The sequence below is a fragment of the Henckelia pumila genome, chromosome 2 (assembly GCF_033568475.1).
Source record: "Henckelia pumila isolate YLH828 chromosome 2, ASM3356847v2, whole genome shotgun sequence".
Lineage (NCBI taxonomy): Eukaryota > Viridiplantae > Streptophyta > Magnoliopsida > Lamiales > Gesneriaceae > Henckelia > Henckelia pumila.
Genome location: NC_133121.1, coordinates 75903720 through 75925291, shown reverse-complemented (window position 1 = coordinate 75925291; position 21572 = coordinate 75903720).

Genomic DNA, 21572 nt, shown 5'->3' with positions numbered 1-21572 from the left:
GTCGATCCAATGTACAGCTTTTCGACGAACGGGCCCCCCCAATAATATGAGCCGGACCTTATCCGCGGGTAGCATCTCATACATTGATCGTTGATGGAAGGTAGGAACATTTAAACAATATTTAAATTTCCTTTATTTATCTTGATATCAATTTTAAATCATATTTAAAATGAGAGATTTTTAATTTTGAAAATTTGTCTCATCATTTAAAATTTGTATGCTTGCGGGATTCATACAATTTAGTCTAAACATGCATACAACGATAATATCATATATTATATTTTAGGATGATCGATTCCATTACTAATCGACCCGTGGTTGCCAATCACGAGTCTAAATCCAATCCTAGGTGATATGCAAGTATGCAATGCAATCCTATTACATTGTGCTTCCAATTTACATTTCTTCAGTCTTCATCATTGCTTGCTGGTCCCACCTCCATCTTCAAAATCTCCCACTATTTCTAGTGAATTTACAATAAATTACTATGACAAATAAAGGGATACATTATAAAGGTGGAAACGGGCCATAAACCAGGGCCACTTTTATTACAAATGATAAAATCAAATTTGGGCCATAAACCAAGCCCATTAATAAAACTCAACAATCAATAATAAAGCCAAATGTAAACAACCTAACATACACCTATAATATTGGTCATGACAATCGATCATCCTTATCCAATAATATTTAATTCAAAAATTAATTTATTGGATATCATGCAATGACAATAAATGTAAATAGATAAAATCATATTTCATACATAAAATCTTATTTTATATATAAAATCATATTTTATCTAGTTTATCCATAAAATCATATTTTACATATAAAATCCAATTTTATACATAAAATAATATTTTATTATCAATTGTACCAAAATTAATAATTAAAGATTTAATTTATTGGATTAAATTTATTCCAAAATTTAAAATTTATCTAAAATTAATTTTCTTAAAAAATTTTGGGCTCAAACAATTTTGACCCATTGCCTCGTGGACCAACTGAAACAATTTTCAATCGGGCCAAAAACTGGGCCCGATAACAATTAACGGGCTGAAATTTAAAATTTCAAAAATTAAAATTTTAATTTTTTCTGGGCTGCCCGGGACGATCCCGGGCAGTCCCCGACAATTGGGCCGGGGGCCCAGCCCTTCGCTGGGCCGCTCGGCACGGCCTAGCTGCGCGCTGGTCTAGGGCAACGTTTGCCCTAGCCCAGCACGCTAGGTTGCTGGGCCGCATCCACGGCCCAGCTGCGCGCAGGGCAGCAGGCAGTCCCCCCGGAAAATTAAAAAAAATAAAATTTCGTTTTATTTTTCTGAAAAAATCGAGGCTTGTACAATTGAAAAATATTTTAATCGTAAAATCCGAGAACAACCTGGCTCTGATACCACTGTTGGAACACGATCGTTCTTCGGATCAAAAAATAAAGTGATATCCAGTGCAGCGAAAGTTTTAAAATTTTATATGGAACGATTCCATATGGATATCAAATTCCTACGATTAAAATTGATAACATAAAATTTAAACAATATAAATTTTACCTTAAAATCTCGAAGCGAGATTATGGACACCAACAGATTAAACTGCTCTTGTTGTATATCCCAGGAACTGATGAACGAACAATTCTTCAATCAGGTCCACGAAAAGAAATTTAATCCCTCTGATAGACTGCACTAGAAAGTCTATCAGAAGTTTCTACGAAGAGATAGAACAGATATGATCTGTTAAATCAGTCTGCAAATTCAAAAATTCACAGACTGAATTTTCGAACACAGTAGGGGAGGGGGGCGGCCGAATTCTCTAGAGAGAGAGCTCTAGGGTTTTCGAAAATTATGACCTATTGTTGTGTAATTTCTCTACTGCAATAACTTATTTATAATGTGGGCTGCTAACAGCTTAGGGCCCATTAGTCATAAGTTCAAGCTTGACAAGCAAAGCACGCATGTTCAGAAATTAATATAAAATTCATCGTGACTCAGATTGATAAACCAATTTCACCAATGTGCACAGAAACCATTTCTGCATCTTTTAAAGTCAAGATAAATTTTTTGAATCCGAATTCAGTGGTTTCCAAAAATATCCATCACTATGTCATTTTAGGAAATCTTACTCCCTCTACTTTTAAATAAGAAGTCCCACTTCTTTATTCAATAAATTTAACTCTTTAAATTTAATTATCTCAACGGGGATTTGAAATCCATTACTTGTGTGACCCTCAATGGTTCAGGGATACAGCTAGCCGTGGGCTCACAACTCCTTGTGACTCGAAACAACAATTTCCGACTTGCCCATCGAATCATGGTAAGACCGCCTAGCAACATCGCCCCATGATTCCCTAGGTATCACTGATAGTGCCTGCAAGAACCAATAGATTTTGGTTAGCGTACAGTACGGTCCCTTCATCCATATATCCCGATCGAATCAACAACCATTGGTAAATCGAGAGTCGTTCGAGATTCGATAACTATGCAATGCATCTTGAAGATCAAATAGTGACATCGCATGTGCTACTAGGAAACCAAGTAACCTAAAACACATCATGTACTCTGGCCAGAGATTTGTCACACTAATATCTCCTCAGATTGCATAGGATATCCACACTCACAAGTATGTGGTGAATCCTTGACAACAAAGCATCGACTCCTATATGTGTCGTAACTGTACCCAATCCCAACACCTGATGACCCTAATAGAGTCGGTAAATGAGTCAAAGCACAGTACTAGCATATAGAGTCTCAATGATGTTTCAAGTAATAAGAACTAATGGTGTACAACCAAAACCGTGGACTTTATCCACTCGATAAGTGATAACCACTTGGAAAGTCCGGATAGGGTAGTTCGATCAATCATCACATGAATATCCATTTGCATGCTTTGAACATCTCTATGTTTCATACCAATGAAACGTGGTACTCGGCATCGCAAATGCTAGTCTCAATCTCGAGCGATCCTTATCCTTATTAACGGACGGCTCAATCGACTAGGAGCTGTTTAGAATATACAGTGATTATAAGATGTGTTTCATGACAACCATTCCCATGTGCTACCACATCTTACATACACTATAGTATATTCAAGGTCTTCATCTAAACATCTTATAGTATGTCACAACATAATAATATGATAAAAGATAAAGTAAATGCCATTATAAAAGTGTAAATTATATTAAACAAAAGATTGTTTATACATAGAGTCATAAAAGCCCATAGCCACAAGTTGGCTCACCGGGCACCCACTCTTTCATATACTTGTTCAGTTGTAATAAAGAAACATTGGTTAGTTATTTATGTTTTCCTCTAAGACTTAAATTTCGAGGATGAAATTTCTTAAGTGGGGGAGAATGTAGTAACCCGCATTTCTGATTAGTGATTAAATGAGTAATTAATCACGTGATCATGTTTAGATTAAGTAAAACATGATTAAGTAAGTTTCTGATTGGGATAACGGACTTCTGAAATGGATTCAAAGCACACGAACTAGTTGAATTTGTTCAGCAGGACCGGACGGTCCGATGAGGAGTTTGGATGATCCGAAGTGGATCGGAAGCTCCGTGCCAGGATCAGAAGCTCCGATCGAGATCGAAAGCTCCGTCGGCAAGATCGGAAGCTCCGATCTGACTCAGTGAACACGTCTTCGCTTACGTCAGCAAGGTGACATCATGGCTGACGTAATATTGAGCGATCGGATGCTCCGAAGGTGCGATCGAAGGTTCCGATCGTGATCGGATGTTCCGAACAGGGATCGGAGGTTCCGATCGTCGTCTATAAATAAGGGGTCCGAGCCCTCATTCTGTGCACCGATTTTCCCTCCTTTCCTCTGGTTTTCGAACCTTCTTACTTAGATCTACGGAGTTCTAGGCATCCTATTGAGAATCCGGAAGTTGCCTAGCAATCCCGGCAACGTAGCGGAGGTGTGCCTAAGTTTTGAGGCGATTCTACACCAGCGGGCTGACGACGGACGAAGGTATAATTTGGCTTCCTAAAAATATTTAGGAGTATGCAATAGCTTAGTTAAGGCTTTTAGAGCTTAATTGTTGATGCATGGATATTTGCATTGTATTAGCTAGTAGACTGGACTAGTAGGCTTGGAGTATAGACCAGCAGAGCTAGGTTTGACCAGCAGTGTTAGAGGTACGTAAGTACTGACCGAGATAGTCGGCATGATATAATTGCTTATATGTTGCATGATTATGTGCTATATGTTTTATCATGTTTTAGTATGTTTTACCGCCTTAGCACATACATGATTTTACATGTGACTACATCCGGAGAGATGTGAGTCATTGACAGTCTCCATAGGAACGATGATCTCATTCTGGACTCGAGTCAGGTATGACAGTTTCCATATGAAGCTTGTATCCTGTTTTGGATTCGGGTCAGGATGGGGTTGGCTCAGCCCTGATATGGAATATACGAGTACCCCGCGGAGTAGCTCTCTAGCCGGTACTGTATATTCCCCGCGCCATGAGCAAGTGTTTTCACTTGAGTTTTAAATCATCTGTGTGCGCATATTTGTATTTATATCATTGCTTCATATTGAGCATTCTAGCTCACGCCCCTGTGTTTGGGTATTGTGTACCTTGTGGCGGGGCAGGTTTGAGGCTGGACGGTTCAGGCGGCTCCCAGCAGGATTGAGCTTTGGAGAGTCCAAGGTTGTAGAGGGTAGGGATTTATTTACCCTGAACCTTCGATTTGGTTGTATAACAGTATTTATACACTTGTGACAGCGTCGGTTGTATTCTGCCGATTGGATTTGTTGTATTTTAATTATCCGCTCTTTACGCTTTAAGCTTTTATTGCATGCGCTTTTACTATAACTCTGATTAGGTAGTGTATCCGGGTTGGGTCACTACAGAGCATGAACTCAATGTGGACTTATTACTTCTCTCTCTTCCTTCATCGTTTGACGGTTTTGTGGTGAATTTCAATATGAACAAGATAGAGGCCTCCCTTGAAGAGATGGTCAATATGCTTGTAACTTATGAAGCCACTTTAAAGAAGGATAAACCGGTTCTCTTGGTGGGCTCCTCTTCTTCTACTAAGAAGGGGCCAAGTACAAAGGGTAAGAAACGTTCTGCCCCATCCAAGAAAACCGGACCCGAGAAGAAGAACAAGACAAAGACTTCAAACATGGAAAAATCCAAGGATGTTTGCCATCACTGCAAGAAACCCGGTCATTGGAAACGTAACTGCAAGGAGTATCTTGAGCAGTTGCGAACTGCGAAGGGTATGTTTTATATTGAAATAAATGTTTCACTTAATACTACTTCTTGGGTATTGGATACCGGATGTGGATCTCACATTTGCAATGATTTGCAGGTGATGACAAGAAGTCGCAAGCTTAGGATGGGTGAGACCCAGCTGAGGCTCGGAAATGGTTCTCGAGTTGAAGCCAAAGCTGTGGGAGACATTTATTTAATTTTGCAGAATGATTTTAAGTTATTTTTGAGAGATGTTTTATATGTGCCAGATTTGGTTAAAAACATTATTTCTATTTCTATGCTTGATAGAGATGGTTTTTCTTGCAATTTTGTGAATGAGATTTGCAATATTTACAAGAATGAATGTTTAATTGGATGTGGAAAACTTGAAAACGATCTATATAACTTAAAATTAAAAGACGTTCCAATTAATTATGTTGATAAACCGATAACAACAAATAAAAGGAAAATTGATAGTCAAAACCCAGCAAACCTTTGGCATGCTAGGCTAGGTCATATTTCTTCAAGGAGGATGAACAAGCTAGTGGGAGAGGGCATGTTTGATATGTCTGACATTAACTCTCTACCTACTTGTGAGTCCTGCCTCAAAGGAAAAATGACTAAATCTCCTTTCAAAGGGAAGCCAGAGCGTAGTCAAAATCTATTGGATTTGATCTATACAGATGTTTGCGGACCATTTAGTATTGGTACAAAATTTGGTCACACCTACTTCATTACCTTTACTGATGATTATTCTAGGAATGGGTACTTTTATTTGATGAAATATAAGTCTGAATCATTTGAAAAGTTCAAAGAATTCAAGGCTGAAGTAGAAAACAAACTAGGTAAAGTAAGAGTATTAAAGCACTTCGATCAGATCGAGGTGGAGAATACTTAAGTACCGAGTTCTTGGATTATCTAAAAGAGAATGGGATTCTCTCTCAGTGGACTCCTCCTATGACACCTCAGCTAAATGGTGTTTTGGAGCGTCGCAATCGAACCTTGTTGGAAATGGTTCGATCTATGATGAGCTTCACTGAGCTCCCACCTTCGTTTTGGGGCTATGCTCTTGAAACGGCGGTATTGTTGTTGAATAACGTCCACACTAAAGCAGCGGACAAAACACCATACGAGTTATGGAATGGCAAAGCTCCTAAGTATTCGTACTTGAGGATTTGGGGATGTCCTGCTAACGTAAAGCAGACAGTGGGAGATAAGTTGGATAATCGATCCATCTTATGTTATTTTGTAGGGTATCCGAAGAATTCAATCGGATACTATTTCTATCATCCCACTGAAACAAAAGTGTTTGTTTCAAGAAATGCCACCTTCTTGGAGAAGGAGTTCTTATTGGATAAGAAAGGCAAGATGATGGAACTCGAAGAAATTAGAGAAGAACCCGAGATACAAAATAACAATCCTATACCTCAAGAATCAACACAAGACACGCCTATTATTAGAAGATCCGAGAGGACTTCTAGGCCTCCTATTAGATATGGTCTTCTTCTTGAAGGGGATCAAAGTGAACCCGACATTGGATGTGATCCAAGAAACTTCAAGGAAGCAATTTCTGATGCGGATTCGAATTTATGGCTTGAAGCTATGCAGTCGGAAATAGATTCGATGCATACAAACCAAGTTTGGTCTTTAGTAGATCCTCCCGATGGAATTGTTCCAATAGGGTGTAAATGAATCTACAAGAGAAAACTTGGGCCTGATGGTAAGGTACTGACCTACAAGGCACGATTGGTTGCAAAAGGTTACACTCAAAGACAAGGTGTTGACTATGATGAAACTTTTTCACCAGTCGCAATGTTCAAGTCCATAAGAATCCTTATTGCCATTGCTGAATGGTATGACTATGAGATATGGCAAATGGATGTGAAGACTGCATTCCTTAATGGAAACATTAAGGAAGAGATCTATATGATGCAGCCCGAGGGATTCACATCCATGGGAAGCGAGCATAAGGTATGTAAGCTTCAGAGATCGATCTATGGTCTCAAACAGGCATCAAGAAGTTGGAACCAGAAATTTGATGAAACAATAAAGGATTTTGGTTTCATCAAGAACCCGGAGGAACCATGCGTGTACAAGAAAGTAGTTAAGGATGCGGTAACATTCTTAGTACTTTATGTTGATGACATCCTACTCATTGGGAATGATGTAGTGATGTTGCAGTCAACAAAGATATGGTTGTCAGGTAGATTCTCGATGAAGGATTTGGGTGAGGCGTCCTATATTCTAGGGATACAGATCTATAGAGATAGATCTAAGAGAATGATAGGACTTACTCAAGCTACCTACATCGACACTATATTGAAAAGGTTTTCAATGGATGAGCCCAAGAGAGGACATCTACCTATGTGTCATGGAGTCTCTCTATCCAAGTCTATGTGTCCCAAGACTGATGAAGAGATAGAGAAAATGACACACATACCATATGCGTCAGCCATAGGGAGTATCATGTATGGAATGATATCTACCAGACCGGATGTGGCATTTGCTCTGAGTGTCACGAGCAGATATCAAGACAATCCCGGTCAAATTCATTGGAAAGCCGTGAAGGATATTCTTAAGTACTTGAGAAGAACTAAGAATGTATTCATGGTTTATGGAGGAAGAGAACTGAAATTGGAAGGCTATACCGACTCTAGCTTCCAAAGTGACGTGGATGAATCGAAGTCAACCTCTGGATTTGTGTTCATGCTCAATGGCGGTGCTGTCTCTTGGAAGAGTTCCAAGCAGGACACCACAGCGGATTCCACCACTGAGGCAGAATACATTGCGGCATCAGCTGCTGCTAAAGAGGCCGTTTGGATGAGGAATTTCGTCCAAGAGTTGGGTGTTATTCCTGAAGCTGTTGGTCCAGTCCCGGTGTACTGTGACAACACCGGTGCCGTTGCTCAGGCAAAGGAACCAAGGTCTCATCAAAGATCCAAACACGTACTGAGGAAATACCACATCATCCGGGAGATCGTGGAAAGAGGAGACATGACTGTCGAGAGAGTGACCTCTGCAGACAATATCGCTGATCCACTTACTAAGCCCTTGCCAGGACCATTATTTGACAAATATCACGAAGCAATGAGACTACGTAGTATGACTTGTTGGCTTTAGGGCAAGTGGGAGATTGAAAGAGTTGATGCCCCGCTAGCCAACTTGTGGCTAAGAGATTTGAGAGTCTCTTTTTGTAAACAATCTTTTTTTAATATAATATACGTTCTTTAAATGGCGTTCACTTTATCTTATTATTATATAATGATATACTAGTCCTATTTTGATAAAGACCTTGAATATACTAAAGTAAGATGAGATGGTGAATATAGAGAGATCACTGTCATGAAACACATCTTATGTTCACTGTATATTCTAAAGAGTTCCTAGTCAATTGAGCCGTCCACAAATAAGGATAAGGATCGCTCGAGATTGAGACTAGCATTTGCGATGCCGAGTACCACGTTTCATTGGTATGGAACATAGAGATGTTCGAAGCATGCAAATGGATATTCATATGATGAATGATCGAACTACCCTATTCGGACATTCCAAGTGGTTATCACTTATCGAGTGGATATAGTCCGCGGTTTTGGTTGTACACCATTAGTCCTTATTACTTGAAACATCATTGAGACTCTATATGCTAGTACTGTTCTTTGACTCGTTTACCGACTCTATTAGGGTCATCAGGTGTCGGGATTGGGTACAGTTATGACATATATAGAAGTCGATGCTTTTTGTCAAGGATTCACCGAACACTTGCGAGTGTGGATATCCTATGCAATATGAGGAGATATTAGTGTGACGAATCTCTGGCCAGAGTACATGATGTGTTTTAGGTTACTTGGTTTCCTAGTAGCACATGCGATGTCACTATTTGATCTTCAAGATGCATTGCATAGTTATCGAATCTCGAACGACTCTCGATGTACCAATGGTTGTTGATTTGATCGGGATATATGGATGAAGGGACCGTACTATACGCTAACCAAAATCTATTGGTTCTTGCAGGCACTATCAGTGATACCTAGGGAATCATGGGGCGATGTTGCTAGGCGCTCTTACCATGATTCGTTGGGTAAGTCGGAAATTGTTGTTCCGAGTCACAAGGAGTTGTGAGCCCATGGCTAGCTGTATCCCTGAACCATTGATGGTCACACAAGTAATGGAATTTTAATCCCCGTTGAGATAATTAAATTTAAAGAGTTAAATTTAGTGAATAAAGAAGTGAGACTTCTTATTTAAAAGTAGAGGGAGTAAGATTTCCTAAAATGACATAGTGATGGACATTTTTGGAAACCACTGAATTCGGATTCAGAAAATTTATCTTGACTTTAAAAGATGCAGAAATGGTTTCTGTGCACATTGGTGAAATTGGTTTATCAATCTGATTCACGATGAATTTTATATTAATTTCTGAACATGCGGGCTTTGCTTGTCAGGCTTGAACTTATGACTAATGGGCCCTAAGCTGTTAGCAGCCCACATTATAAATAAGTTATTGCAGTACAAAAATTACATACAACTGGTCACAAAATTTTCGAAAACCCTAGTTTTTCTCTCTAGGTGTGGCCGCCCCCTCTCCTCTATCTGTTCGAAAAATCCAGCCTGTGAATTTCAAATTTGCAGTCTGGTTTAACGGATCAAATCTGTTAATTCTTCTCTTCGTAGAAACTTCTGATAGACTTTCTAGTGCAGTCTATCAGAGGGATTAAATTTCCGTTCATGGACCTGATTGAAGAAACATTCGTTCATCAGTTCCTGGGATATACAACAAGAGCAGATTAATCTGTTGGTGTCCATAATCTCGCTTCGAGATTTTAAGGTAAAATTTATATTGTTTAAATTTTATGTTATTAATTTTAATCGTAGGAATTTGATACCCATATGGAATCGTTCCATATAAAATTTTAAAACTTCCGCTGCACCGGGTATCACTTTCTTTTTCGATCCGGAGAACGACCGTGTTCCAACAAATACCTCTGGATTCAGTCCATTAATGAATTGATCAGCCATAGCCTCATCACTGTCGGCAACGTGTGGAGCAAAATGTAGCAATGTAGAGAATTTTGCAACATAGTCTTCAATATTCAAATTTCCCTGCTTCAGATTAGCAAACTCTGCACCCTTATATTTGCGATAAGACACCGGAAAGAATTATTGATATAATTCAGTTTTGAAGACTGTCCAGGTGAGTACTGTTCCTCTACGCTCCAGAGCCTTCTTAGTCGTGAACCACCAGCTCTTTGCAACCTTATGCAGTTGGTGCCCAATCAGTCTGACTCTCCGCTCATCACCATAGTCAAGTGAATCTAATAACATCTCCATATCATCAAGCCATCCTTCACATTCGACTGCATTCTCAGTACCTTTTAAGGTTGGCGGCTTGTAAGATTGAAATCTTTTCAACAACATTTCCATTGGTGTAGCAGACATATCCGTCATATCTCGAGAGGTACTTCCCTATTCATTACTCGGAATTGCAGTAACTTGAGGCACTGTCGGAGGTACCACTGTTTGTTCAGGCAGAGGATGCACTGTCTGCTCTGGCCTAGGAGTAGGAACCTGTGGTCTGAGAGGAGGTCGGCCTGGTCGTCGAGACATATCTGATTATCAAAAGGGTTAGGATACCAAAATCATCAAATATATTTCAGTCCTCCTCTGATCATCTTACCTCTGATCAAGACTCGGTTCTGATTCACTCGTAAATAAATAATCGAGGTATTCAGATAGCACATGCTTCCAATCAACTCAGATAATCAGGTAGCATGTCGTAAACAACAGATCACATGCTTTTATCATGTCAGATAGTGCAATAAGCATGCGTCTTTAATCATCATAAATCATACTTTCAAATAAAATAAATACAACATCCTGTAATAAAATACTTGAAAGTAAAACATGCTAGCATTTATAACATGTAAGTCAAGCATGTAATAAATCATAGCATAATAAATAAGTAAGCAAGGAAGAAGACTCGATCTACCCCACTCGCTATCTATCTTAGTCCAGAATTTTCTTGCACTGATACCACCTGTTGTGACGACCCGAGTTCTAATCTCTCATTTAATCAAATCATCATAATTAATAGACAAGAATCAAAGTCTAAACAAAATAAAAAAAATTTTTTGTTAAAAATTTGAGCACCTCGCTCGATCGGTGAAAAGCTGCCGATCGAGCAAGCACCTTGGCCCAACTCTCGAGTGCAATCAACATGTGGCCTCGCTCGATCTGCAATTTTTCACCAATCGAGCGAGCCACAATCTCCAAGCTTTCTGTCCCTGCAACGATGGCCTCGCTCGATCCGTGATATTTCACCGATCGAGCAAGCACACTTCCAAAAAAAGGAACAGAAACTTTTGCTGTCAAAATGTGTTCTTCCATGCCTTTTTCATCTACTATCAACTTGTACAAAACCTATTCCACACTATAAGCTAGCATGCATTCTTAAACATGATAAAGTTGATAGGAATAGATCATCACAAGGCCTTAAAATCATTTCAATATAAACTCATATAACATACAAGATTCATTGTTATAGAAAATGCATTAAGCTACAACAACATGTTGTCTCAAGGATTTACACATCATCTCAAATCCTATATACATCAACAAGACAACAACTTAATCACCAACAAGTCTTGGTACAAATAGCTCTAACATGTTCATATTGATGAAACTCAACACTATCATTGACAGCTCACACAAACCATCTAAACTCGGATCATCACGCTATTCTTTCCATACCTTGTTCTTCAAGTTCGCTTTTGCCCGGTTCCACTCCCGCCTATTGCCATGACACATACAACACAACAAATAGCCGGATAACTCCGGTGAGAAATAGATTTCCCAGTAAAAGCAACTAAACATGCATATAAAACATATATCAAACTCATGATATAAAATATCATAGCTTCCATGCATGTTTTAAAACAAGGTTTATCTCTTATCTCGTCGGTTGGGATCCCGAGAAGAAGATATCATAACTAACCACCGACTCTACCAATCGAGGTGGGGCTACTTATCTTGCTTCTTTAGACTTTGAAGCCATTATATATGTAAATCAGACGCTAGGCTAAAACAACCACCCAGGCCATACATATACAATCCCTCAAATCGTCTAATCGAACGTTTCCGTTCATTTTGAAATCAAAGAACAAGTATTTCAAGATGAATGAAATATATATCAATCAAACCACATTCATTAACATCAAGACTTATTCAAACATTCATAGGAAACATATAAAAACAAATAAGCAAATAAGTATGTGATTTAGGGAACTCGATACAAACCATCTCGAGTTATAATCCCATTCAAATAGTAGTCCACTTTTACCTTTCAAATGTGATGTTTATGGTGTCTTATAACTGTCCAAAGCTGTACAATAAACCAATATAAGCCTTGAATCAAAATTTGCTCAAAACCATACAACTCTATTGTAGAATAGTTTCAAACCTTGCTTCAATTCTCTACCGGTTCGAAGTCGATGTTCTCAAGCTCAATGGCTCTTGTTTATAAGATGAAACCACAACATCATTGCCAAAGAACATCAGCTTAAACTTATCTCAATAGCAGCTCAAGCATAAGATAGTAAAAAACCTCAAATCAAAAGTTTCGACGGCATATCGGTATCATTCGGCGATCCCGAACTCAACTAAATCATTCTAACAATCATATCAGGTGTATAGGATTCAAAACCATCATAATTCCTCAACATATCAGCAACATATACATCGAATAGTGGCTGAGAAATCATAAGAACATGATACAACAATCATTCCTCAACCCAACTTCAATATAACAAAGTATAGAAGCTCATCAACCTCAATTCACAACACAAATCTGATAACTACCATTTTCGAATTCTCAAACCCTGATGAACTGAAATAAAACTTACATCAAATCGAAGGTCTTGTTGCAAGGATTCCAGAACATCTTTTGGAATCGAAAACGGATACCCGAAGCTCAAGATATCTCAATTTGAAGATGAAGAAGAAGCTTGGAGTTCTTGTAAGTTTTTGCTCTCGGTTCTTTACTTTACCAATTCTGATAAAATCTGCTATTACACGTGAATAAGCTCAAGAATAACAAGTGTCCAACTCAAAAATAAGGTTTTTGCACTTTAGCCCCTCAAGACTTCAATAATTGCAATTCAGCCCTCAATTTCTCAATTCATTCAATTTCAATCCTAAATAATTTGAGAATATTAGAATTTAAATCAAAACTCCAAATATTCCCAAATTAAATATTCTCGGATTAAAATTAAACAATTTCGGGCGTTACAGCGTCTGATGCCAATTTTACATTCTAGCGAGGTCAATCTTGAGCGCGCTCTTCTCCTATACGCGCTTGATATGGGATGGCCAATTAATGTGGGGCGCGTCCTTCATAGAGAGATCCACCGGTCGATCCATAATGCCGTAGTGGGCTTCTACTTTCCCATGATCATCTCTTTTCTATGCATACGCGCCGGAGTTGTTATTCGTAATGATGAAGAGTGGTTGCATCCTAAGCGACCACTTGACGCCGCTTTTATCGAAGCCAAGAGGGCGTATCATGTTAAGCATTTTATGAGGGACGGCCACTTTCAACAACCGCCAGCCCCGCCAAGGCCACCTCCTCCTCCTCGTCGATCACAAGCCAATGCCATCCGTGAGCTCACTGCCTACGCCCATCATCAGGATGCATATAATACGGTGGCGGCTCATAATTCGCAAGCTGTGGATGCTTTATTGCGAAATCTCACATTTCACTTTGGTCTTGATCCAAATGCCGTTCTGGCTGCTCTGCCATATCCGCCGCATTTCCCATTCCAGTATGCCGCTCCTGTCCTTCCTCCGGAGGCTGAAGAGGAAAACGCCGCCGACCGTTAAACCAGGGGAGTTCCGTTTTCAATTTTTGCATCTCATTCTGTTTATTTGTTTGTTTATATTTTGTCTTGTAATGCATTGAGGACAATGCTTAGGTTAAGTGGGGGGGGGGGGGGGTGCATTGTATGCATTTTTTTTGCATTTTGTTTCCTTTGTTTGTATTGCATTTTTTGTTGGAACACGGTCGTTCTCCGGATCGAAAAAGAAAGTGATACCCGGTGCAGCGGAAGATTTAAAATTTTATATGGAACGATTCCATATGGGTATCAAATTCCTACGATTAAAATTAATAACATAAAATTTAAACAATATAAATTTTACCTTAAAATCTCGAAGCGAGATTATGGACACCAACAGATTAATCTGCTCTTGTTATATATCCCAGGAACTGATGAACGAACATTTCTTCAATCAGGTCCACGAACGGAAATTTAATCCCTCTGATAGACTGCACTAGAAAGTTTATCAGAAGTTTCTACGAAGACAAAATTAACAGATTTGATCCGTTAAACCAGACTGCAAATTCAAAATTCACAGGCTGAATTTTTCGAAAAGAGAGAGGAGAGGGGGCGGCCACACCTAGAGAGAAAAACTAGGGTTTTCGAAAATTTTGTGACCAGTTGTATGTAATTTATGTACTGCAATAACTTATTTATAATGTGGGCTGCTAACAGCTTAGGGCCCATTAGTCATAAGTTCAAGCCTGACAAGCAAAGCTCGCATGTTCAGAAATTAATATAAAATTCATCGTGACTCAGATTGATAAACCAATTTCACCAATGTGCACAGAAACCATTTCTGCATCTTTTAAAGTCAAGATAAATTTTCTGAATCCGAATTCAGTGGTTTCCAAAAATGTCCATCACTATGTCATTTTAGGAAATCTTACTCCCTCTACTTTTAAATAAGAAGTCTCACTTCTTTATCCACTAAATTTAACTCTTTAAATTTAATTATCTCAACGGGGATTAAAATTCCATTACTTGTGTGACCCTCAATGGTTCAGGGATACAGCTATCCGTGGGCTCACAACTCCTTGTGACTCGGAACAACAATTTCCGACTTACCCAACGAATCATGGTAAGAGCGCCTAGCAACATCGCCCCATGATTCCCTAGGTATCACTGATAGTGCCTGCAAGAACCAATAGATTTTGGTTAGCGTACAGTATGGTCCCTTCATCCATATATCCCGATCGAATCAACAACCATTGGTACATCGAGAGTCGTTCGAGATTCGATAACTATGCAATGCATCTTGAAGATCAAATAGTGACATCGCATGTGCTACTAGGAAACCAAGTAACCTAAAACACATCATGTACTCTGGCCAGAGATTCGTCACACTAATATCTCCTCAGATTGCATAGGATATCCACACTCGCAAGTGTGCGGTGAATCCTTGACAACAAAGCATCGACTCCTATATGTGTCATAACTGTACCCAATCCCGACACCTGATGACCCTAATAGATTCGGTAAACGAGTCAAAGCACAATACTAGCATATAGAGTCTCAATGATGTTTCAAGTAATAAGGACTAATGGTGTACAACCAAAACCGCGGACTATATCCACTCGATAAATGATAACCACTTGGAAAGTCCGAATAGGGTAATTCGATCATTCATCATATGAATATCCATTTGCATGCTTCGAACATCTCTATGTTCCATACCAATGAAACGTGGTACTCGGCATCGCAAATGCTAGTCTCAATCTCGAGCGATCCTTATCCTTATTTGTGGAAGGCTCAATTGACTAGGAACTCTTTAGAATATACAGTGAACATAAGATATGTTTCATGACAGTGATCTCTCTATATTCACCATCTCATCTTACTTTAGTATATTCAAGGTCTTTATCAAAATAGCAACAGTATATCATTATATAATAATAAGATAAAGTGAACGCCATTTAAAGAACGTATATTATATTAAACAAAGATTGTTTACAAAAAGAGACTCTCAAAGCCCTTAGCTACAAGTTGGCTAGCGGGGCATCAACTCTTTCAATCTCCCACTTGCCCTAAAGCCAACTAGTCATACTACGTAGTCCCATTGCTTCGCAATGTTTGTCAAATAATGGTCCTGGCAAGGGCTTAGTAAGTGGATCAGCGATATTGTCTGCAGAGGCCACTCTCTCGACAGTGATGTCTCCTCTTTCCATGATCTCTCGGATGATGTGGTATTTCCTCAGTACGTGTTTGGATCTTTGATGAGACCTTGGTTGCTTTGCCTGAGCAATGGCACCCGTGTTGTCACAGTACACCGGGACTGGACCAACAGCTTCAGGAATAACGCCCAACTCTTGGACGCAATTCCTCATCCAAACGGCCTCTTTAGCAGCAGCTGATGCCGCAATGTATTCTGCCTCAGTGGTGGAATCCGCTGTGGTGTCCTGCTTGGAACTCTTCCAAGAGACAGCACCGCCATTGAGCATGAACACAAATCCAGAGGTTGACTTCGAGTCATTCACGTCACTTTGGAAGTTAGAGTCGGTATAGCCTTCCAATTTCAGTTCTCTTCCTCCATAAACCATAAATACATTCTTAGTTCTTCTCAAGTACTTAAGAATATCCTTCACGGCTTTCCAATGCATTTGACCGGGATTGGCTTGATATCTGCTCGTGACACTCAGAGCAAATGCCACATCCGGTCTGGTAGATATCATCCCATACATGATACTCCCTATGGCTGACGCATATGGTATGTGTGTCATTTTCTTTATCACTTCGTCAGTCTTGGGACACATAGACTTGGATAGAGAGACTCCATGACACATAGGTAGATGTCCTCTCTTGGACTCATCCATTGAAAACCTTTTCAATATAGTGTCGATGTAGGTAGCTTGAGTAAGTCCTATCATTCTCTTAGATCTATCTTTATAGATCTGTATCCCTAGAATATAGGACGCCTCACCCAAATCCTTTATCGAGAATCTACCTGACCACCATATCTTTGTTGACTGCAACATCCCTACATCATTCCCAATGAGTAGTATGTCATCAACATAAAGTACTAAGAATGTTACCGCATCCTTAACTACTTTCTTGTACACGCATGGTTCCTCCGGGTTCTTGATGAAACCAAAATCCTTTATTGTTTCATCAAATTTCTGGTTCCAACTTCTTGATGCCTGTTTGAGACCATAGATCGATCTCTGAAGCTTACATACCTTATGCTCGCTTCCCATGGATGTGAATCCCTCGGGCTGCATCATATAGATCTCTTCCTTAATGTTTCCATTAAGGAATGCAGTCTTCACATCCATTTGCCATATCTCATAGTCATACCATGCAGCAATGGCAATAAGGATTCTTATGGACTTGAACATTGCAACTGGTGAAAAAGTTTCATCATAGTCAACACCTTGTCTTTGAGTGTAACCTTTTGCAACCAATAATGCCTTGTAGGTCAGTACCTTACCATCAGGCCCAAGTTTTCTCTTGTAGATCCATTTACACCCTATTGGAACAATTCCATCGGGAGGATCTACTAAAGACCAAACTTGGTTTGTATGCATCGAATCTATTTCCGACTGCATAGCTTCAAGCCATAAATTCGAATCCGCATCAGAAATTGCTTCCTTGAAGTTTCTTGGATCACATCCAATGTCGGGTTCACTTTGATCCCCTTCAAGAAGAAGACCATATCTAATAGGAGGCCTAGAAGTCCTCTCGGATCTTCTAATAATAGACGTGTCTTGTGTTGATTCTTGAGGTATAGGATTGTTATTTTGTATCTCGGGTTCTTCTCTAATTTCTTCGAGTTCCATCATCTTGCCTTTCTTATCCAATAAGAACTCCTTCTCCAAGAAGGTGGCATTTCTTGAAACAAACACTTTTGTTTCAGTGGGATGATAGAAATAGTATCCGATTGAATTCTTCGGATACCCTACAAAATAACATAAGATGGATCGATTATCCAACTTATCTCCCACTGTCTGCTTTACGTTAGCAGGACATCCCCAAATCCTCAAGTACGAATACTTAGGAGCTTTGCCATTCCATAACTCGTATGGTGTTTTGTCCGCTGCTTTAGTGTGGACGTTATTCAACAACAATACCGCCGTTTCAGGAGCATAGCCCCAAAACAAAGGTGGGAGCTCAGTGAAGCTCATCATAGATCGAACCATGTCCAACAAGGTTCGATTGCGACGCTCCGAAACACCATTCAGCTGAGGTGTCATAGGAGGAGTCCACTGAGAGAGAATCTCATTCTCTTTTAGATAATCCAAGAACTCGGTACTTAAGTATTCTCCACCTCGATCTGATCAAAGTGCTTTAATACTCTTACCTAGTTTGTTTTCTACTTCAGCCTTGAATTCTTTGAAATTTTCAAATGATTCAGACTTATATTTCATCAAATACAAGTACCCATACCTAGAATAATCATCAGTAAAGGTAATGAAGTAGGTGTGACCAAATTTTGTACCAATACTAAATGGTCCGCAAACATCTGTATGAATCAAATCCAATAGATTTTGACTACGCTCTGGCTTCCATTTGAAAGGAGATTTAGTCATTTTTCCTTTGAGGCAGGACTCACAAGTAGGTAGAGAGTTAATGTCAGACATATCAAACATGCCCTCTCCCACTAGCTTGTTCATCCTCCTTGAAGAAATATGACCTAGTCTAGCATGCCAAAGGTTTGCTGGGTTTTGACTATCAATTTTCCTTTTATTTGTTGTTACCGGTTTATCAACATAACTAATTGGAACGTCTTTTAATTTTAAGTTATATAGATCGTTTTCAAGTTGTCCACATCCAATTAAACATTCATTCTTGTAAATATTGCAAATTCCATTCACAAAATTGCAAGAAAAACCATCTCTATCAAGCATAGAAATAGAAATAATGTTTTTAACCAAATCTGGAACATATAAAACATCTCTCAAAAATAACTTAAAATCATTCTGCAAAATTAAATAAATGTCTCCCACAGCTTTGGCTTCAACTCGAAAACCATTTCCGAGCCTCAGCTGGGTCTCACCCATCCTAAGCTTGCGACTTCTTGTCATCACCTGCAATTCATTGAAAATGTGAGATCCACATCCGGTATCCAATACCCAAGAAGTAGTATTAAATGAAACATTTATTTCAATTTATGGTCTAAAACAAGCATCAAAAAGTTGGAACCAGAAATTTGATGAAACAATAAAAGATTTTGGTTTCATCAAGAACCCGGAGGAACCTTGCGTGTACAAGAAAGTAGTTAAGGATGCGGTGACATTCTTAGTACTTTATGTTGATGACATCCTACTCATTGGGAATGATGTAGGGATGTTGCAGTCAACGAAGATATGGTTATCAGGTAGATTTTCGATGAAGGATTTGGGTGAGGCATCCTACATTCTTGGGATACAGATCTATAGAGATAGGTCTAAGAGAATGATAGGACTCACTCAATCAACCTACATCGATACCATATTGAAACGGTTTTCAATGGATGGGTCCAAAAGAGGACATCTACCCATGTGTCATGGAGTTTCTCTATCCAAGTCAATGTGTCCCAAGACTGATGAAGAGATAGAGAATATGACACATGTACCATATGCGTCAGCTATAGGTAGTATCATGTATGGGATGATATCTACCAGACCGGATGTAGCATTTGCTCTGAGTGTCACGAGCAGATATCAGTCTAATCCTGGTCAGATGCATTGGAAAGCCGTGAAGGACATTCTTAAGTACTTGCGAAGGACTAAGAATATGTTCATGGTTTATGGAGGACGAGAACTCAAACTGGAAGGCTATACCGACTCTAGCTTCCAAAGTGATGTGGATGACTCGAAGTCAACCTCTGGATTTGTGTTCATGCTCAATGGTGGTGCTGTCTCTTGGAAGAGTTCCAAGCAGGACACCACAGCGGATTCCACCACTGAGGCTGAATACATTGCAGCATCAGCTGCTGCTAAAGAGGCCGTTTGGATGAGGAATTTCGTCCAAGAGTTGGGCGTCATTCCTGAATTTGTTGGTCCAGTCCCGGTGTACTGCGACAACACGGGTGCCGTTGCTCAAGCAAAGGAACCAAGGTCTCATCAAAGATCCAAACACGTACTGAGGAAATACCACATAATCCGGGAGATTGTGGAAAGAGGAGACATCAGTGTCGAACGAGTGGCCTCTGCAGACAATATCGCTGATCCACTTACTAAGCCTTTGCCAGGACCATTGTTTGACAAACATCGCGAAGCAATGGGTCTACGTAGTATGACTAGTTGGCTATAGGGCAAGTGGGAGATTGTAAGAGTGGGTGCCCAGTGAGCCAACTGTGTGGCTATGGGCTTTGTTGACTCTTTGTATAAACAATCTTTTGTTTAATATTATTTACACTTTTATGGCAATGACTTTATATTACTTCATATTGTTATATTGTGATATACTATTGTTGTTTTGATAAAGACCTTGAATATACTATAGTGTATGTAAGATGTGGTAGAACATGGAGATGTCTATCATGAAATACATCTTATAGTCACTGTATATTCTAAAACCGTTCCTAGTCGATTGAGCCGTCCGATAATAAGGATAAGGATCGCTCGAGTTTGAGACTAGCATTTGCGATGCGGAGTACCACGTTTCATTGGTAGGGAACATGGAGATGTTCGAAGCATGCAAATGGATATTCATAGGATGAATAGTCGAACTACCCTATCCGGACTTTCCAAGTGGTTATCACTTATCGAGTGGATAAAGTCCGCGGTTTTGGTTGTACACCATTAGTCCTTACGACTTGAAACATCATGGAGACTCTATATGCTAGTACTGTGCTTTGACTCGTTTTACCGACTCTGAGGGGGTCATCAGGTGTCGAGATTGGGTACAGTTACGACACATATGGGAGTCAATGCATTGTTGTCAAGGATTCACCACATACTTGCGAGTGTGGATATCCTATGCGATCTGAGGAGATATTAGTGTGACAAATCTCTGGCCAGAGTACTTGATGTGATTTAAGAAATGGTTTCTTAGTAGCACATGCGATGTCACTAATTTGATCTTCAAGATGTATTGCATAGTTATCGAATCTTGAGCGACTCTCGATATACCAATGGTTGTTGATTCGATCGGGATATTTGGATGAAGGGACCGTACTGTACGTTAACCAAAATCTACTGGTTCTTGTAGGCACTATCAGTGATACCTAGGGAATCATGGGGCGATGTTGCTAGGCGCTTTACCATGATTCGTTGGGCAAGTCGGAAAGTGTTGTTCCGAGTCACAAGGAGTTGTGAGCCCACGGCTAGCTGTATCCCTGAACCATTGAGGGTCACACAGTGTAATGGAGTTTTAATCCCCGTTGAGATAGTTAAATTTAAAGAGTTAAATTTAATGAACTAAGGAGTTGGACTTCTTAAATAAGAGTAAGGGAGTAGGATTTCCTAAAATGACATAGGGATGGACATTTTTGGAAACCACTGAATTCGGATTCAGGAAAATTTATTTTGACTTTAAAACGTGCAGAAATGGTTTCTGTGCACATTGGTGAAATCGTT